This window comes from Eleginops maclovinus, chromosome 13, assembly GCF_036324505.1.
Source record: "Eleginops maclovinus isolate JMC-PN-2008 ecotype Puerto Natales chromosome 13, JC_Emac_rtc_rv5, whole genome shotgun sequence".
NCBI lineage: Eukaryota > Metazoa > Chordata > Actinopteri > Perciformes > Eleginopidae > Eleginops > Eleginops maclovinus.
Genome location: NC_086361.1, coordinates 1 through 17,195, shown reverse-complemented (window position 1 = coordinate 17,195; position 17,195 = coordinate 1). Strand labels below are relative to the sequence as shown.

Sequence of the window (17,195 nt, the reverse complement as noted above, 5' to 3'; positions counted from 1 at the left end):
CAAATATTACACCGGGGTTTCAAACCAAGTCCCAAATGGGCCGAAATTAAGAAATTGCTACAAGTCAAGGGCCGGACGGGTTCAACGTTTATTGAAAACTTATTGAAACAACCTTATTGCACATATTGAACCTGGAACTATCAAGGCCTATAGATTATTGCCTATAAAACAACATTAATTATGAAATAAATGAAAGAAAAATTATAAATAAATAAAAAAAGAACATTTTCTACAGACAAACAGCCAGAAGAAATTTACTTCAAAGAAAAATCAAATGTCCTGTAGTAGCAAGAGAACAAAATGCAAATATTAAACTGCATTAAAAACTGAAACTGTGTCAAAGCACCGTTTGCTGCTCTGTGATGCTCACTTGTCTGAGCCAGATACTTGGTGTCTTATCTTGGTTACAAGTTCATCAATGTCTGGGGTCAGGCTCTGAGCTGAGGAAATCCTCAGGATTGAGTGAAGGTGTTCATCAGTAAGACGAGTCCTGTGTGAAGTTTTGTTTATCTTCATCAAAGAGAACAGCTGTTCACACAAGTATGTGCTGCCAAAGATAGAGAGCGTTTGAGCAGCCTGGGAGCGAAGATGGGGCATTGTGTCGGGGATGAAACGTGGAAACTCTGCAGCGCCCACAGACTCATATTTTGCCTTCAGTGTGTCACTACATTGGAGCTCGATCAGCTCTATTTGCAGGTTTGATGGTGTGCTTTCCACGTCCGCTGCAAATGGATTACTGAGCAGTTCAAACCTGCTTTTTTGGGCTTCAAAATCGGCAAATCGCCGTGTGAAGTCAGCACTAAGTATGCCAAGTTTTTCAGTAAACGGTCTAGTTGGGAAAACAGCGGCAGCGACCTGCTCTTTCATTGTTTGGCAGTGCGGGAAATGGCTCAAGTTTTCCTGAAGAATCTGCGTCTCCCACAGGCGCAGCTTGGTTTTAAAAGCCCTCACCGTAGCGTACATGTCAGTGATGCAGGCCCGTCGCGTTCAGGTAGGCATGGTAGGCAATTGCCTAGGGCCCCCGAGTAGGAGGAGGCCCCCCAAAGACGACAGGTTAAGATTTTTTTTTTTTTTTTTTTTTTTTTTTTCAAAATTCAAAGAAAAGTCTGATACAAATGCAACATGAATCAAACAACATGCATACCAATAAGACAGGTCATGTATTCAACAGCAATGACGATTTTAAATAGCTTCATAATAATAAGCAGTCATCTGTATATGAAGGGCTCTGCTGCGACTGCGAGGGCAGCAACAGCGCCTCCCTAGAGCATGCGATGTCCGAAAAGCGCAACGACACATTGTAGTCGAAATACCCCAGCTCGAGGGGGCCCCCCTTTCCCATGCATTAGCGCGACAGCGTCAAGTGCAAGTGAAAAGTGAAAAATTAAAATGAAGCGAAATTATCTCTCCGGCAATCAAAAAAAGAAGAAGAAAAGGGAAGAGGAGCAGAAAAGAAAACAAGACACCGGTAAGTAGAATATACACAATCAACATGAAAATTGTGCCAGGCAGGGTATACCATATTTTGCTAGAGTAGCGAGGTTGTAACGACGACTAGCTAGGAACCAGTGGTTTGGCATGCTAGCATGCTAACCAAACTTAAACTGCTACCTTTGACTTCACTATAAGTTCATAACGTTATCAGCTGGCCAAATTGATCAACGATTAATTCCTCTTAATATCCTAAATAAACTTCACATATGTTTTCAGTCGTTAGAGCCTTGAGACAACCAGTGAAATAGTTATTCCTGTAGTAGCTAGCTATTTAATAGGAGATTAACATGGGAGTTTACAATAATTTTGCTAGAATACCATTGGGTTGATTTACTTACTTTATTTACATTTTAACGGTTAACATCCCGGCGCAGATCAGCCACATGAAGAAAACAGCCACTTTAGTGTCAATTAATCCTTTTCTAAACCTATTCTGCTGTTTGTTGTTGTTGGTCTCCATGATAGCTGTAAATACCACTGGACCACCGTTAAAAACTGTACCGATAGCTTTGAGCTTTTTCTATGGGACACAGACAGTACACAGACACACACAGACACACCACGGGTGCGGGGATGGCGCTGTTGCCACTCACAGAATTGATTTCAGGAAAACAGCTCGTCTTAGTGACTGTATTTCTGTTTTCAAACCAGTGAAAACGGGATTATTGTAAGATTTTATTATTATTATTTTTTTTACTTTTTTTTGGTGAAGCAGTGCTTCACCTGTAGTCGTATAGAAACCGCCACTAAACCGCCTAGTAGGAACTGTGTGTAATGCTTTTAATATCTATTTCACCACAATTATCAGACTGTAAAATGATAGGATTTCAAAAGCATTTGAAAAATAACCAAGCTAATCATACAGTACTTATTCTTTCTCCAAGGGGCATTGCTGAAATTTCTTCATCCCGCTCTACCAAGTGTTGTCTCTGGTGCTACTGAAGGTAACGTTCTTTTCTACCTATTATTAGTGCCTTCTATCAACACACTTGATGTTATCAAAATGACTTTACATTTTTCTAATTCAAGTCATAGTTGTGTGTATTCATTCCACTTGCCCACAGAGTCTTCTGGACATTTCAAATATGTGGGACATTCACTAATGTTAATGAATAACTGAGTTGTTGAGATCAATGCATGCAAAATGTGCAATATAAATAAAAAGAATATTATTTATGTATTTATTTATTTTTGCACCAGGGCCATCAACATCGTCTTCGTCACATGTTTATGAGGAGGAGCAAGTGGAAGACAACATTGCGGCGTCCACACCACTTCCCAGCAGTGGTTCAACAGAAGGTGCATTAAGCCGCACAATTTCAACTTATCACCTATCATAGTGACCCAAAGTTATAGCAGCATGTGCTGTGAAAGTGTATTAAAATGACCATTTGCTATAAAGCGTTACACAAGTAGATCACCATACCTTAAGCATTTAGTTGTCGTACTTCACACATGAAACTGTGCCATGAATTAATTTGTAATTACATATTTTTCAGCAGTGCCATCAACTCCATCACGACTTGAGGAGGAGCAAGTGGAAGCATCCACACCACTTCCCAGCAGTGGTTCAACAGAAGGTGCATTAAGCCGCACAATTTCAACTTATCACCTAACACCCATGTGCTATGAAAGTGTATTAAAATGACCCTTTCTTTTTAAAGCATTATACAAGTAGATCACCATTCCCTAGTTGCTGTACTTACCACATGGCAATTGTGCTATAAATTAATTTGCAACTATATGTTTTCAACAGTGCCATCAACTCCATCTCCACTTCATGAGGAGGACAAAGAGGAAGATGACATTGACATGGCAGAGACCACCCCACCATCCAGAACTGGGGTACCTGTAGGTATTGCAAGCACCACATTAAGTGATGACCCAGGATGTTGGCCCAGTGTCCTAACAAGCAGTATGCGCTGTGAAATAGTCAAAAAAGGACCTGTGCAAATCATGGACATTGAATTCCCGCAAAACTTAGACAATCCTCCTCGAAGATTCACCAAGGACAGTTACAAAAGAACCATGAAAAATGGTGAGAATATACATCGATCGTGGCTGGTGTATTCCATCCACACAGATGGAGTGTTCTGTTTCCCTTGTACTGTTTTCGGGAAGCGTGAGCGTGACAATGCCTTAACGACCTGTGGCTACGAGTGCACAAAGGTGCACTGTGACAATGTGAAAAAGTGGCACGACCTTCAGAGGAGACTGCAAACCAGTACACTGATTGATCAAAGACAGATGGAGTTGATGCAACTTGAAGTTGAACACTGGAAAGGCGTGATTCGGAGAGTGATTGCCATAGTTTCCCATCTGGCAGAACGCAACCAGGCTTTGAGAGGAACTACCAGTACCGTGTATGATCGCCACAATGGGAATTTTCTGGCTCAAGTGGAACTCCTAGCACAGTTTGATCCGGTAATGAATGAACACATCAGACGAATACAATGCAAAGAGACAAAGGTGCATTACCTGAGTGGAGTCATTCAGAACGAAATCATTCAGCTGGTCGGAGACAAAATCCTACAGGAGATTGCAAGAAGAGTGCACAAAGCAAAATACTTCTCCGTGATCATGGATTGCACTCCTGACATCAGCCACAAGGAACAACTTTCTGTTGTTCTCAGGATTGTCAACTGTGAAACACCTGTTTCTATTGCTGAGCATTTTTTGGGATTTGTACATGTTGAAGACACAACTGGTAAAGGGCTCAGTGAAATCCTGCTTGACCAGTTGGAGAAGCACAACCTCAGCATTTCAGATTGCCGTGGGCAGTCATACGACAATGGCAGCAATATGATGGGCCACAAACAGGGTGTGCAGGCAAGAATTTTAGAGCTGAACAACAAGGCGCTATGCATCCCATGCAGCAGTCACACACTAAATCTGGTTGTGTCAGATGCTGCCAAGTCTTCAGTGTTGTCCATGTCTTTTTTTGGTATGCTGCAACGACTGTACAACCTTTTCAGTTCCTCTGTGCACCGCTGGGCAATTTTGAAGCAGCATGTGAAGCAGCTCACCCTTAAGCCACTTTCAGGGACGAGATGGGAGGCCCGAATTGACAGTGTGAAGGTAGTGCGGTACCATCTACCTGAAATACTAGACGGACTGTCAGCACTGGAGACATATGCTACAGAGAAGGGGGACTCAGAGACCATGTCCTCAGCAAAAAGCTTACATGGTGAGCTTAAAACATGGTCCTTTCTTCTGTGCACAATAACCTGGTACAACGTTTTGTATCAGGTTAACCATATGAGCAAGCTCCTCCAGAGCCCGGATGTTTCAATGCAAACACTGAAAAAAGAAACCGAGGGAGTGACAGAGTACCTAGAAGATTTCAGGGAAAATGGACTCGCATCAAGCCAAACGGATGCAATGGAGATTGCAGAAGATCTGGAAATTGAGAGGAAATTGCCTGAGAAAAGGCAACGTAAAAAGAAAAGGCAGTTCCTTTACGAGAGTACAGATGAAACCCAATCGACCCCAGAAGAGGCCTTCAGAAGGGACTTCTTCCTGCCTTTGGTTGACACTGCCATCACCAGCCTAAAAGACAGATTTTCCAGACTGGAGGGGGTGTATGCCCTGTACGACTTCCTGTTCAGCATTGATATCATGAGGGCCACAATCAAGACTGGGAAATTGCATGAGAGATGCAGGAAAGTGGAACAAACCCTCCATGATATTGATGCAGACGACTTGGCATTGGAGATCAACTCTGCTGTCCACACCTTTCCAGATGAAGTATCCAGGTGCCCATTTAAAATGCTGGACTACATATACAGTGAGAAGCTGTTGGACCTGTACAGCAATTTAAGCATTGCACTGCGCCTACTTCTGACCCTTCCTGTCTCGGTTGCCTCCGGAGAGAGGAGCTTTTCATCTCTGAAGCGCATAAAGAATTACATGAGGTCAACTATGAGCCAAGAGAGGCTCTCTGGACTGGCACTCATGTCAATTGAGAGTGACGTCCGCAGGTCTTTGGACTTGGAGGGGATTGTGTCTGCATTTGCTGAGGCCAAGGGCCGCAAGCAGCAGTTTCAGTAGGAAATAAAAAAAAAAATAAAGGCTACTTTTCAGTGTATGTTTGACCTCTTTTGTGATTAAAACGCACAGAATTGCGGAATTTTTTTTTTTAAAGGCCCCCAACAACTTCTTTGCCTAGGGCCCCCAAAATCCTAGAAACGGGCCTGCAGTGATGACACGGCCCCGCCCCTGAAGCTGCAGGTTTAGCGCATTCAGATGGCTCGTGATGTCACACAGAAACGCTACTTCACACAGAAACTTTTTATTTCGGAGCTCTGATGTGTCTTTCCCTTTGCTTTCCATGAACTCACAGATCTCCTCACGCAACTCGAAAAATCTTTCCAGCACCTTTCCCTGGCTTAGCCATCGCACCTCTGTGTGATAGGGCAAGTCACCATAGTCCGAATTTAACTCCGCCAGAAAAGACTTGAACTGGCGGTGATTTAAACCTCTGGCTCTGATCAAGTTAACCGCTCGTGTTTTGATGCTCATTACATGTTCCATTTTCAAGGCTTTGCCACACAACGATTCCTGGTGTATGATGCAGTGATAAGCTGTCAGCTCACTTGTGACGTTTTCATCCTGCATCTTTTCTCGGATCCTCCCCACCAATCCACTTTTTTGACCGCACATCGCAGGCGCTCCATCTGTTGTCAGTCCAACAAGTTTATCCCACGGCAGCCCCATTTTATCTACACATCTGGACACCTCTTAAAGAGATCTTTCCCCATAGTTGTGCCATGCATTGAGCGTAATCCAAACTCTTCTGTTACGCACAGGCTTGAGTCCACTCCACGGATGAAAATTAACAGCTGGGCAGTAGCTATCAGAAGTGTCGGTGCTCTCATCCACAGCAAGGGAGTACGCGATGAAAGCTTTTCCCTTTCCCATAAACTGTTGTTGGAGATTGGCAGCAAGGTGGCGAACACGGTCAGCAACGGTGTTTCGGCTCAGGCTCACATTTAAAAATGCTTGCCTTTTTTCTGGGCACACGGTGTCGCAAACTTTAATCATGGAGTTTTTGACAAATTCCCCCTCGGTAAAGGGCCTGGATGATTTTGCAATCTCTGCTGCCACAATAAAACTGGCCTTAACAGCAGCCTCGCTTTGTGATTTGGCTTTAGTGAACATAGCCTGCTGTGACACCAGACTTCTTTTTAATTCTTCTACCTTCTGTAGCCTTTGTGTCGTGTCCAGATGCTTGTATTTGTCGTGGTGCTTCGTTTCATAGTGTCTTTTTATGTTGTACTCTTTCATTACAGCCACACTGTCTCCGCACAGAAGACACACAGCTTTGCCCATGTACAACATGATTTATTGTTTATCACTTAACAGTAAGTTAAACAGAACATCTTAATGCTGTCTTTTGCAAAAAAATAATAAATAACTGGAACTTGATCATTTAAATGCATCTTCAAGAAGTTGGGGGTGGGGGCAGCGGGGGTCTGTCCATCTGTTCTAGAGAATCACAGAGCAGCCGGCATGCATGACTTTATAATCATCATTTTTTCTTGTATTTAAGTTGCACATTGACAGGCGAGAGAGAGAGAGAGAGACAGCGCTGAAGCAAACGTCTGGCTCTTACATGCCCAGTAAAGATTTATTCTATAATATTATGAGTCATCCTGAAGGCTCCTGCATTCCCAGGGAAGCACAGGTGTGGCGCTGCATCAGGAAAGATGCACGAGGTCAGTGTGCATTGCCATAGTGCTGAGCAGAAGCATAGCAGCAGTAAGCAACAGATATCTGCTCTGCGTGTCAAATATTCACTGTAGCTACTCAGTGTTTCAGTTTTTTGAATGTTAATATTTCATGTAATTTTTTTTATTTTATCTCTTAATGTTAAATACTATTTATTTATTTATTTGTTTTGTCCTTTATCTTACAAGGACCTTGTTTATTACCTTGTGTTTATGCACTACTAGAAACCAAACTAAATTCCTTGCAGGGAAGCAAACTTGTGTGCTGACACATTCTCACTCCAAAATAGGTATTTTTTGTGATTTCTGTATAGATCTGCAGCAAACTGTTTGTAGGCGTACCTCAGAGATGTGTAGCATCTCCATCATTGTTTTCAATATACACACATCAACAAAAGTGACCTCAACCATAATCTTTTTAACTACCTAGCAAAAGTCAGTATGCACTGAAAATAAAATTGGAATTAGAATTTGGCCAGACACTCACTGGCCACTTTATTAGGTACAGCTGTTCCACTGCTAGTTAACCCAAACATATCTAATCAGCCAATCCCATGGCAGCAGCTCAATGCATTTAGGCATGTGCACATGGTCAAGAGGACCTGGTGAAGTTCAAACAGAGCGTCAGAACAGGGGAAGAAAGGGGAAGTGACTTTGAAGATGGCTCGGTTGTTGGTGCCAGACGGGCTGGTCTGAGTGTTTCAGAACCTGCTGATCGCCTACAGCAGCAGGAGAACACACCTAGAAACAAAGAACTGAGGCTACCATTTCTCTGCAGTTGCTGATAGAAGCTCTGTGTGTTTGTGTGTGTGTGTTTCAGCATGTGTCTGTCTGGGTTATTGCTCCTAACTGCTTTCTTCTGGAGTTTAGGGTCAACCTTAGGTGCCTAGTAGGCGGCACCTGTAGATGTTTAAAGATGTATTTGATATTAAATATGCATATCAAAGGTCATTTATGGACCTGTGAACTTGGTTTGTGTTGTATGGTGGATGTTTGTGTATTTTTCAAATGTGCACAGATAGAGTTAACTGACCCAAGCTGAGAACAACACAGGATATCAAATCTTCTTGCCAGATTGACATTTTACAAGATTACATTTGAACACATCTTATAAACGTCATAGTTTGCCTTAAATCCATTAAATAGAGGTTGAATTCATCATAACACAACTATAGCTTAAAAACATCTGTGAACGTTAACAGCTACCTAAATCCCACCAATCCATTTGTTCTTCACCTGAAACATCCCAAATGCATATTTGTACTGAAACAGTATCAAAACAGTAGTGCTTTCTGTGATCGTGCATTAGAGGGTACAACAAAAAGTGGAGCCTGCATCACCCGGCCCCCAGAGTCCCTCTGTAGTCCCCCCCCCCCCTCTGTAGTCCCCCTTTAGTCCCTCAGTTGTCCCCCCCCCCTCTGTAGTCCCCCTTTAGTCCCTCAGTTGTCCCTGTGTAGTCCACCAGTTGTCCCATAGTTGTCCCCCTGTAGTCCCCAGTAGTCCCTCTGTAGTCCCCCAGTTGTCCTCCAGTTGTCGCACTTAAGACCCCCAGTTGTCCCCCAGTTGTCTCTCTGTAGTCCCCCAGTTGTCCCTCTGTAGTCCCCCAGTTGTCCATCTGTAGTTTCATCCGGTGCCATACGTGCTCCAGTAATATGGAGGAAGAGAGACACAGAGACATCCATACTAAAGTGTTTGCCCCCACACAGTGTGGTTTAGCTGACAGTAGAGCTGAACCCCTGCTGGAGAACTTCAGTTCCGATTCTTGAGTCAGTCCACAAACTTTGTTTTCAAAAGACGCTCCGTTATTTTCACGGCAGTCACATGAAGCTTACATTCAGCTGCTTCCTCTTCAACAGTGTGTGTGTTCCTGTGTGTAGTGGCAGTCACAAATGTGCTATGTATCTATAGGTCGACTGTTGGATGTAAAGATAGTGAGTGCAGAGTGTGAGGATGTCACTGCTTCAGAGAATCTGCATTAGGTGATGGCTCTGCCGGTCTCCCGGCAGGAAGCAGCAGCACAGTGAAACTTATTAACCCAGAGAGGCTGCAGCGTGGAACTGATGATCAGACTCGCTCCGCATCTCACTGCATTGGATGTGTTAATTCCATGTCAGAAATATCATGGGAGTGCATGTTATATGAGCAGTAGGCTGTGCAGTATAACTCCCGGACCACGTCTTAATATAAGTGTTTATTTGAATCGCCTTGAATACATTGAAATAGGAAAGCTAACATAGAAGTCATGTTCTTGTTAACATCTCATAACCTGTTAAACAGTCATGTGGAAAGACATATCCTGTGGTTGTGGAAAATATGTTAATTTGTTTCAGAAGGGTAAAATTATAGGCATGCATCAAGCAGAGAAAACATCTAAGGAGAGTGCTGAAACTTCTAACATCGGGCTAAGAACTATCCAACGCATTATTAAAAACTGAAAGGACAGTGGGGAAACATCACCTTCCAGGAAGGAATGTGGTCGGAAAAAAATCTTGAATGATCGTGATCGGCGATCACTTAAACATTTGGGGTATTCTAATGGTAGAAAAACAACAGTAGAACTCACGGCTATGTTTAATAGTGAAAATAAGAGCATTTCCACACGCACAATGCGAAGGGAACTCAAGGGATTGGGACTAAGCAGCTGTGTAGCCGTAAGAAAACCACTTGTCAGTGAGGCTAATTGGAAAAAACGGCTTCAATTTGCTAGGGAGCATAAAGATTGGACTCTGGAGCAATGGAAGAAGGTCATGTGGTCTGATGAGTCCAGATTTACCCTGTTCCAGAGTTAGCCAAAGAATGAGGTCAGCTGACTACCTGAATATACTGAATGATCAGGTTATTCCATCAACAGATTTTTTCTTCCCTGAAGAGGGGTGGGGTGTTTGTCTAAGTCTATCGTGTAACGCTGTCACTTTGACTTTTCTTGGGAACGTGTTCTTCCCTACTCGCTGTCGTGTTTAGTGTTCTCTTATGGGAATTGCGTGTGGCGCAGGGGGAGGTCTGAGCCTATTAGGAAATACAGGAGCCAGAGGGAGAGCGTTTGGACGGATAGTTGAAAGAGAATAAACTGTTTTCATTCAAAAAGTCGACATAAATACACACTCGAGTTACATAAAATAAGATAAATCGATGTATCGCCCAACCTAGTTCCAATATGGACAGTGCCAGGAATCCAATCTGGCTCAAATTGTGAAAGATGGGTTCAGGGAGCATGAGACAGCATTTTTCATACATGGATTGGGCCACCCACTCAAGTCCAGACCTGAACTCGATTGAGTCTGTGTGTGTAATGTGTTAATGGGCACTGATAGATTGGTCTCATTGGGCGGGATTGTTCAGGCTGGTATTTAGACGACTGTTCATTCTTTGTGTTCAGATATCAGAGCCACACTGCAGTTGCTGCTGGGTAATGCCAAGGCAGGATATTGTCTCTGGGATTCAACTGAATCATTGAGCTGCACCTTCAGATCAGAGAAAGTACTTAGGCATCTGAAGTTCTCTTCACTGCTGCTGCAGCTGCACCAGGTTCATCGGAGTCACTCTGAACCAAAGTGAGTCAGGAGTCAGTCTGTGGCACAAATCTGTAATTATGGACTTTTATGAGAAATGACCATTCTTGGTGATGGGGCAGTGCAATTGTTGGACGTCATAAAGAAATATTGTCATTTGGGATAGATAGATACTTATTGATCCCAGTTTTGGGTAATGTTTACATTGCAGCAGCTCAATAAAAAATAAACACAAATATATAAAATATTACATACAAAATGATCCCCCCCCCCCCCCCCCCCCCCCCCCCAAAAATTAAATAAAAATAAACACAGATCTAAGTAGTAATATAAAGTAGGATTTTTGTATATAAATTAGGTGTTTGGAGGAAATGGAATATTAAATTGGATCTATGAGAAATGAACAGCGTTCAAGTCAAGTAAGTGCAATAGTAGCTGTGGAAAAGTGAGGTTATCTGCCAGCCAGAGGTGAATTGTTATAGAGAGGTTTTGACCAAGTGGGCCGCAGATGATCTGCAGGTATGTTCTCTGTATCTGTCCTTGTGACAGCATAAGCTGGAGCAGTCTGTTGGGAAGGAAGCTCCGCTGTCCTTCCAGCTGTAGGTGGATGAGGGTGTGTGTGGTTTATCCATGATTGACACGTTTGTTTAGAGTACCTCCTCTCCCAAGCTTCAAAACGGTCAGTTTCATGCCCTGATACCGGCCCTCCAGCCAGACCGCAGCATGAGAAGAGTGCACTAGCAACAACAGGTGGTAGAAGTTCTCTACCTCTTGCCTGCACACGTTGAGGATCTCAGCTTCCTTCAGCCAAATAGAGTCGACCTCACCCCTTTCTTGTAAAACAGGCGTCTGTGTTGGCCTCCAGTTCAGTACGTTGTCTGGTGCACTCCCCAAAGTACTTGATTAATCTTTCCCAGTTCCCACATGCTGTTGTGGACGGGGGAGCACTTGTGATGCTAACGTCAGGGTCGTCTCTCAAAATTAGGTCATCACTGCACCTCTCTTAAGAGACATTGAAGGTGTGTGCCTAGCTGTACTTCCAGTCAGCTGTGTGTGTGGGTTCACTTCCAGATATGAACCTGTCATCCCAATACGCTGTAGCCTGATCTCTCATGGTCCTTGTCTCTCTGAAGAACATTGTGCCCGTCCCAAAATGCACCTGGCAACTCCGCTGACTCATCTCTTCTCTGCCTTCAGATTCATGTCAGAGAGTCACTCAGGACCACATCTCTTCCTGGATTGGATACATTTCTTGTCACTGATTGGCCCTCTGCAAAGCTACTTGTGAGTGGACATCTTGGGGTTCAGGGTATGCATGCCATTTTTATTTATTAACACACACATGCTCACACACACACATGCTAAAAGACTCACAAACACCCACACACACACACCACACACACACACACACACACACACACACACACACAACACACACACACACACACACACACATATATGAAAGATAAAGCTGTGAATGTGTGTCTTGCTGTATAAAAAAGCATATAATGAGAAAAAAAAATTGTATTCATTTTAAATCCATCGAGTGTCCTGTTCCAAGGCAACATGTTCTAATCAGCATTTGGATTTAAGGAGCTCAATTAGGCATAACATGTGTGTATGATACATATCGAGGCACCACTCCTGTTTTCCTCGTTCTACCAGTTTGAGATTTTTGTAGCATGGAAAATATAAAATTCGACCAAGATCACCGGATCATGCGATATGATTCCTATAGATTTTCCAAATGAATATTCATATTTGGTGTTAAACTGAGCAATGTGTTCCCGTTTTGCTGTGTTTATATTCCATTATATTAAACATGAGATTGATATGAGGAAGTGCCTCTACAGGCTGGTGGGACAGGAGGTGTGAAGAGAACGCATGAAGCTGGATGTTGTGCTGCTTGCCAGGGAGGACAGGACAGAAGTGGAGTCTTTTTATTGGCAGGATGGAAGTGAGATTTAAAGCTATCATTCAACAAAGTTTTCTCGCGAAAAGATTGTATCTTTCATTGAGGCCTCATGCTAATGCAAATACATTCCAAGGCATTCAGAATATTCAATACAAGCAATTTAGCAGGCAGCGGATCGCACTTAAACCCACTTCCTGTAACTTAGTCTGACTTATCAGCATCAGCCTCTCAGAGCGCGGGCGAAGAGGCTGAAGGCTCTGATGATATTGACACATCCTTGTTGCGCTGCTTACTGCCACACCACAACACACACTCAGATTCAATCATTTTAACAAAATGCCCTGTTCCCTTTTCTGCTCATCTATAGATAAACTCTTTATATTTGTAATCCACTTGAAGTCTTTAAACTCGTTACAATGGCTGAAAGGTTATCACATATGCTACATCGTTTTAAAAAGTCCCATTATTATGCTTTTTGGGTTTCCCTTTCTGTTTATTTATGTTTTGTGTGCATGTAATAGGTCTGCAAAAGCTAAAATCAAAAAGTTCAGGCCAGTGTGTTCTCTGCCATATCCCACCCCGTGCCTGAGACGCATCGATTGGTTTTAGTTTCTTTACTTCCTGGTTAAGTTCTGTATCACAACTGTCCTCACCGTGACTACGGAACTGAATAAGCCAACAGCAGTGGCGAGCCGCTCAGGTAATGCCATCCGGAGCAGAGGATTCCTTGGCGAGGGAGAAGCTGCCACTTTCCGCTCCGAACCAAAACTTTCTTGTTTCCATACATAAGGAAGAAGATGTGAAGGAACAAGTGGCTTGCATTTATTTTTACCACTATTCCCCTGGAACAAAAAACCCCAAAATTGGATGTGTTGTCGATTTCACTGAATTGTGGAGCTGTTTGTGGAAGTTGAGCCGCAAGCAAACTGTCAGATTGTGGGCTCGAGTCACAGAACTTGGACTCGAGTCAGTACTCGAGTCATGAATTTGATGACTTTAGACTTGACTTGACAAAATCTAAAAAGACTTTGACTTTGACTTGGACTTTAACATCGTGGACTTCGGCATTTGGACTCGGACCTTGCTCCTTTTGACTCGAAAAGATTGCTACTTTCCCCCCCCCCCCACCCCCCCCCCCCGATATGTTGGACATGGACAGCGCTATATGTCTTTGCACCTGTGTGCATCTTGTTGTGTGTAGCGTTTGTGGACGACAATCCAATCAAATTAGATCCACGTTGTTTTGATCGGATAGATCCACCAATAAAAGTACTGGAAAACCAATGTTGCTTGGAACAATCTATAAGGCGCAAGTAGGCAAAAAAAGTTTATACCTGGGTAGTTTCAACGTTTGGTTTAAAAACGTTGAGGTGGTCAACAAAAAAAGGAACTGCAGTCTGTAAAACATGCGGGACGTAGATAACAGATGGAGGACGCGACAACTTCCAACTTCGTTCGACATTTGAAGTGGACAAAGAACGTAAGTTTTGAACGATGCCACACTGCTTGTCGGCTAATTGCTAGCTAGCTACATATCAATGTGTTTGTAAACGTCCAACTTGGCTTACGAAAACACGCTAAACGGTATCTCCTGTGGGTTCATTAATGACAAGTTCACTAATTTGGCGCTTTGAGCACCCCTTTCTGGTCGTCTTGGATGAATAGAAATGTTGTTAATTAGTCCAGTCTCCGGTGCCTTTTGGCTATTTGGAATCACCCCCTGCTCAGAATGGTTGACTAACAGGCATTCATAACATTGTCCTTTAAAACAACCCTAAACTTTAGTGTTTAAAGGATGAGCCGAACTTACCGGTGGTAAAGTGGTGTTTGTAGTTGTTTTAAAAAAATATATATCTGGTGAAATATTTGGTTTCATCCGTGTTATTTTGCTACTTGTGGTACTAGCTACTTTTTCAGATACCTCACTGATTAGGCTATTAACTTCCGCTTGATATTTGGAATACAAAATGGCAAATTAAACACAACAGAAATGTATTTTCGCTAAGACACTCGGTCTTTTTGGAAGCATCACACTAAACCAGTGACCACTCGGTGAGTTGCACATCTTTAAAAACGAAGTTTTAAGGTTGATTTAAGGGACCACTTTATGAATGCCCTTACATGACCAAATGACCAATCGTTGTTAAAATGTCGGTGTCAAAAACACACTATTCATCCCACACAAACCAGAAATGGGGCTCAAAGTGCAAAATAGTGAACTTATCAATACAAATTATTGTTAAAAGGATAGTTAACATTTTTTGAAGCGAGATTTGTATGTACTTAACAGTAGTCAGTGGATCATACACAGTACACTACTGCCAGCAGCAAAACTAAAGCAAGCCCTAATCAAAAATCAAGGTGCCAGGTTTAATGTACTTTATATATATAAATATGTTGTACCAAATTTTGGCTTGCGCCAGACAATTTTTTTCCGATAGGGAAAACTAAGTATATCTCACTCTCTCCAGCAACCAGATTCCATTGACAAAAATGCTATTTACTTTGCAGCACCAAAGAGTTGCTAGTCTACTGCTGCCCTTCTGTCTCATTGAGGTCGTTTATGTATATTTAGGTAATCCAACAAAGCTGAATATCAACGAGGACATAGAATAGCACAATAAACTTAAATCATTGAGCAGTGGTAGACAGCAATTTTTGTGTGATGCAGGTAAATTTGCTGTATTTGCCAATGGAATTCAGGCAAGTTGCTGGAGGAGAGTGAATTAACAATCATACTTCAGTTTCCTGTCGGAAAGGGCTCCTTGATGGCAAGGTAAAGCAGGAAAATATAAATTAATATAGTAAGTGTACAGGGAAATGTATTTTACCCCATGAAATTTGTTAAAACAACACAATCTTACGGATAAAACAATTCATAATAATACAAAAAATAAATATTACACGTGGTTAGCATTGTATATGGGGAAAAATGTTTTTAAAATGTAATTTGTGTGTGGCTATAAGAGCTTTTGAATCTTTTTTTTATATGTTTACCTATTACAGTTTTGGGAAAAATTTAAGATGGAAAGCATCATTTTTAAAAACCAAAAGAGCCTCAATCTCAAAATTTTACGGGGCGTTTTTTTTAGCGCTTAACAGCATGAGTCACCCACAGCAGAAGGTATCAGAAAACCATCGCGCCTGTTATTGATTGCAACCCTTCCCCCTGTTAGTGGAACCACGGTTTTCGCACTTTTGACAGTAATTTGACACAATACACCCCCGTGTGTCCAGAATTTGACATCAAAACAGAGAGCCTCGCTGGGAAGACTTCAAGATTAAAAAGCCCAACGAGCAACACTGAGCACACAGTCACTGTGGAATTTGGTTGCCCAAAGATGAGGGGATTCCTTGAGAAGTTTTAAAGAGAGGATACAGCTAATACACATCTCTTGGCCTCAATCGCTTCAAGGCTCAACAAAACGAACGAATCTGGACCAATTTGAGTAAATTTTTGGGAAAAATAAACTCAAAGATAAAAATCGGACTACATTATTAGTGACAATGCTGCTAACATGCGAAAAAGCATTCACCATTTTCCCCAGTGAACAAGAGGTTTTGAGACGGAGATCATCTTGAGACCCTGATCTCTGTGTGACTCAACCCTGAAAACAGCAAACAGTAGATGCTGCTAGGCAAAGAAACAGCCCCTGCAGTTTTTGCGTATACTCTTAGCTGGTGGTGGGAAAAAGGGGTTTGAAAGAAAAAAAAGGTGGCATGTCCTTTTTTTCCAAGTTACAAAATTTTGCTAAATTGCTCCCAAAAACAAGCAAAACATTAAAATATGTGTTTTGATAGTAAATTTTGGGGGGAACAGAAAGGCTCCCTGCTGCATCAACAAAGATGGAACTCAAACACTGGGCAAGTAAAGGAGTTTCCAGTGTGAACATCTAAAGCTCTGGCCATTTAGAAAAGGTGGCAAAGGAGTTGTCATTCACCCACAAAGGGGGGAATTGTTTTAAAGGATTGTTGGACTCTTGAAGCCGTTTGGAGAAGCAATATTTGACACAGGGAAGAAAAGGTCGTCACAATCAGTTTTCAGTTGTTCCATCTGTGTTTTTCTTCAATCATCACCTGAGAAGTGAAGCCTCAAGTTCGTTTCCGAGCGGCTTTGGTCGGAAGTCTCCAGGCATCCAAACAAACATTTCTTGGGGATCTTCATTAACTGAAAAAATGGCCGGGATTCAAGATGGGATACTGCCCCTTTTCGACCCAGTCTACCTCAAAACAGCTGCCTTGGATCCAGCCTTTTCTCTGCTGTGGGGGAGCACCTGTACTGGTCAATCGTGACATCAAGGCAGGGTGGCCAACAGTTTAAAAGGTAAATATTATTTACTTCAAAGCAACTTTTTCCCCATAGTTGATCTTATTTGAACCACATCAATATTGCATTTTTTTTCTAACACGTATACCAACCCAATGGGAAAAGGGGTCTTTTGTTTTGTGTTTTTTAAATGTTTTTCCAGAATTGATCCTGCAAGATGCTGAGAGACGAGAACCTTGCCCCTGGTTTATGGGGAAAAAGAGCAAGAGACCTTTGGAAAA

General features: G+C 42.4%; 1 long non-coding RNA gene across 1 annotated transcript; it reads left to right on the top strand.

Annotated features, from left to right (window-relative positions):
• Positions 1–1,488: 1,488 nt before the first annotated feature.
• Positions 1,489–3,464, top strand: LOC134875449 (uncharacterized). Its single transcript, XR_010167196.1, has 4 exons — positions 1,489–2,438; positions 2,695–2,793; positions 2,994–3,074; positions 3,251–3,464. It is a non-coding gene; the product is annotated as an uncharacterized LOC134875449 (long non-coding RNA).
• Positions 3,465–17,195: the final 13,731 nt, after the last annotated feature.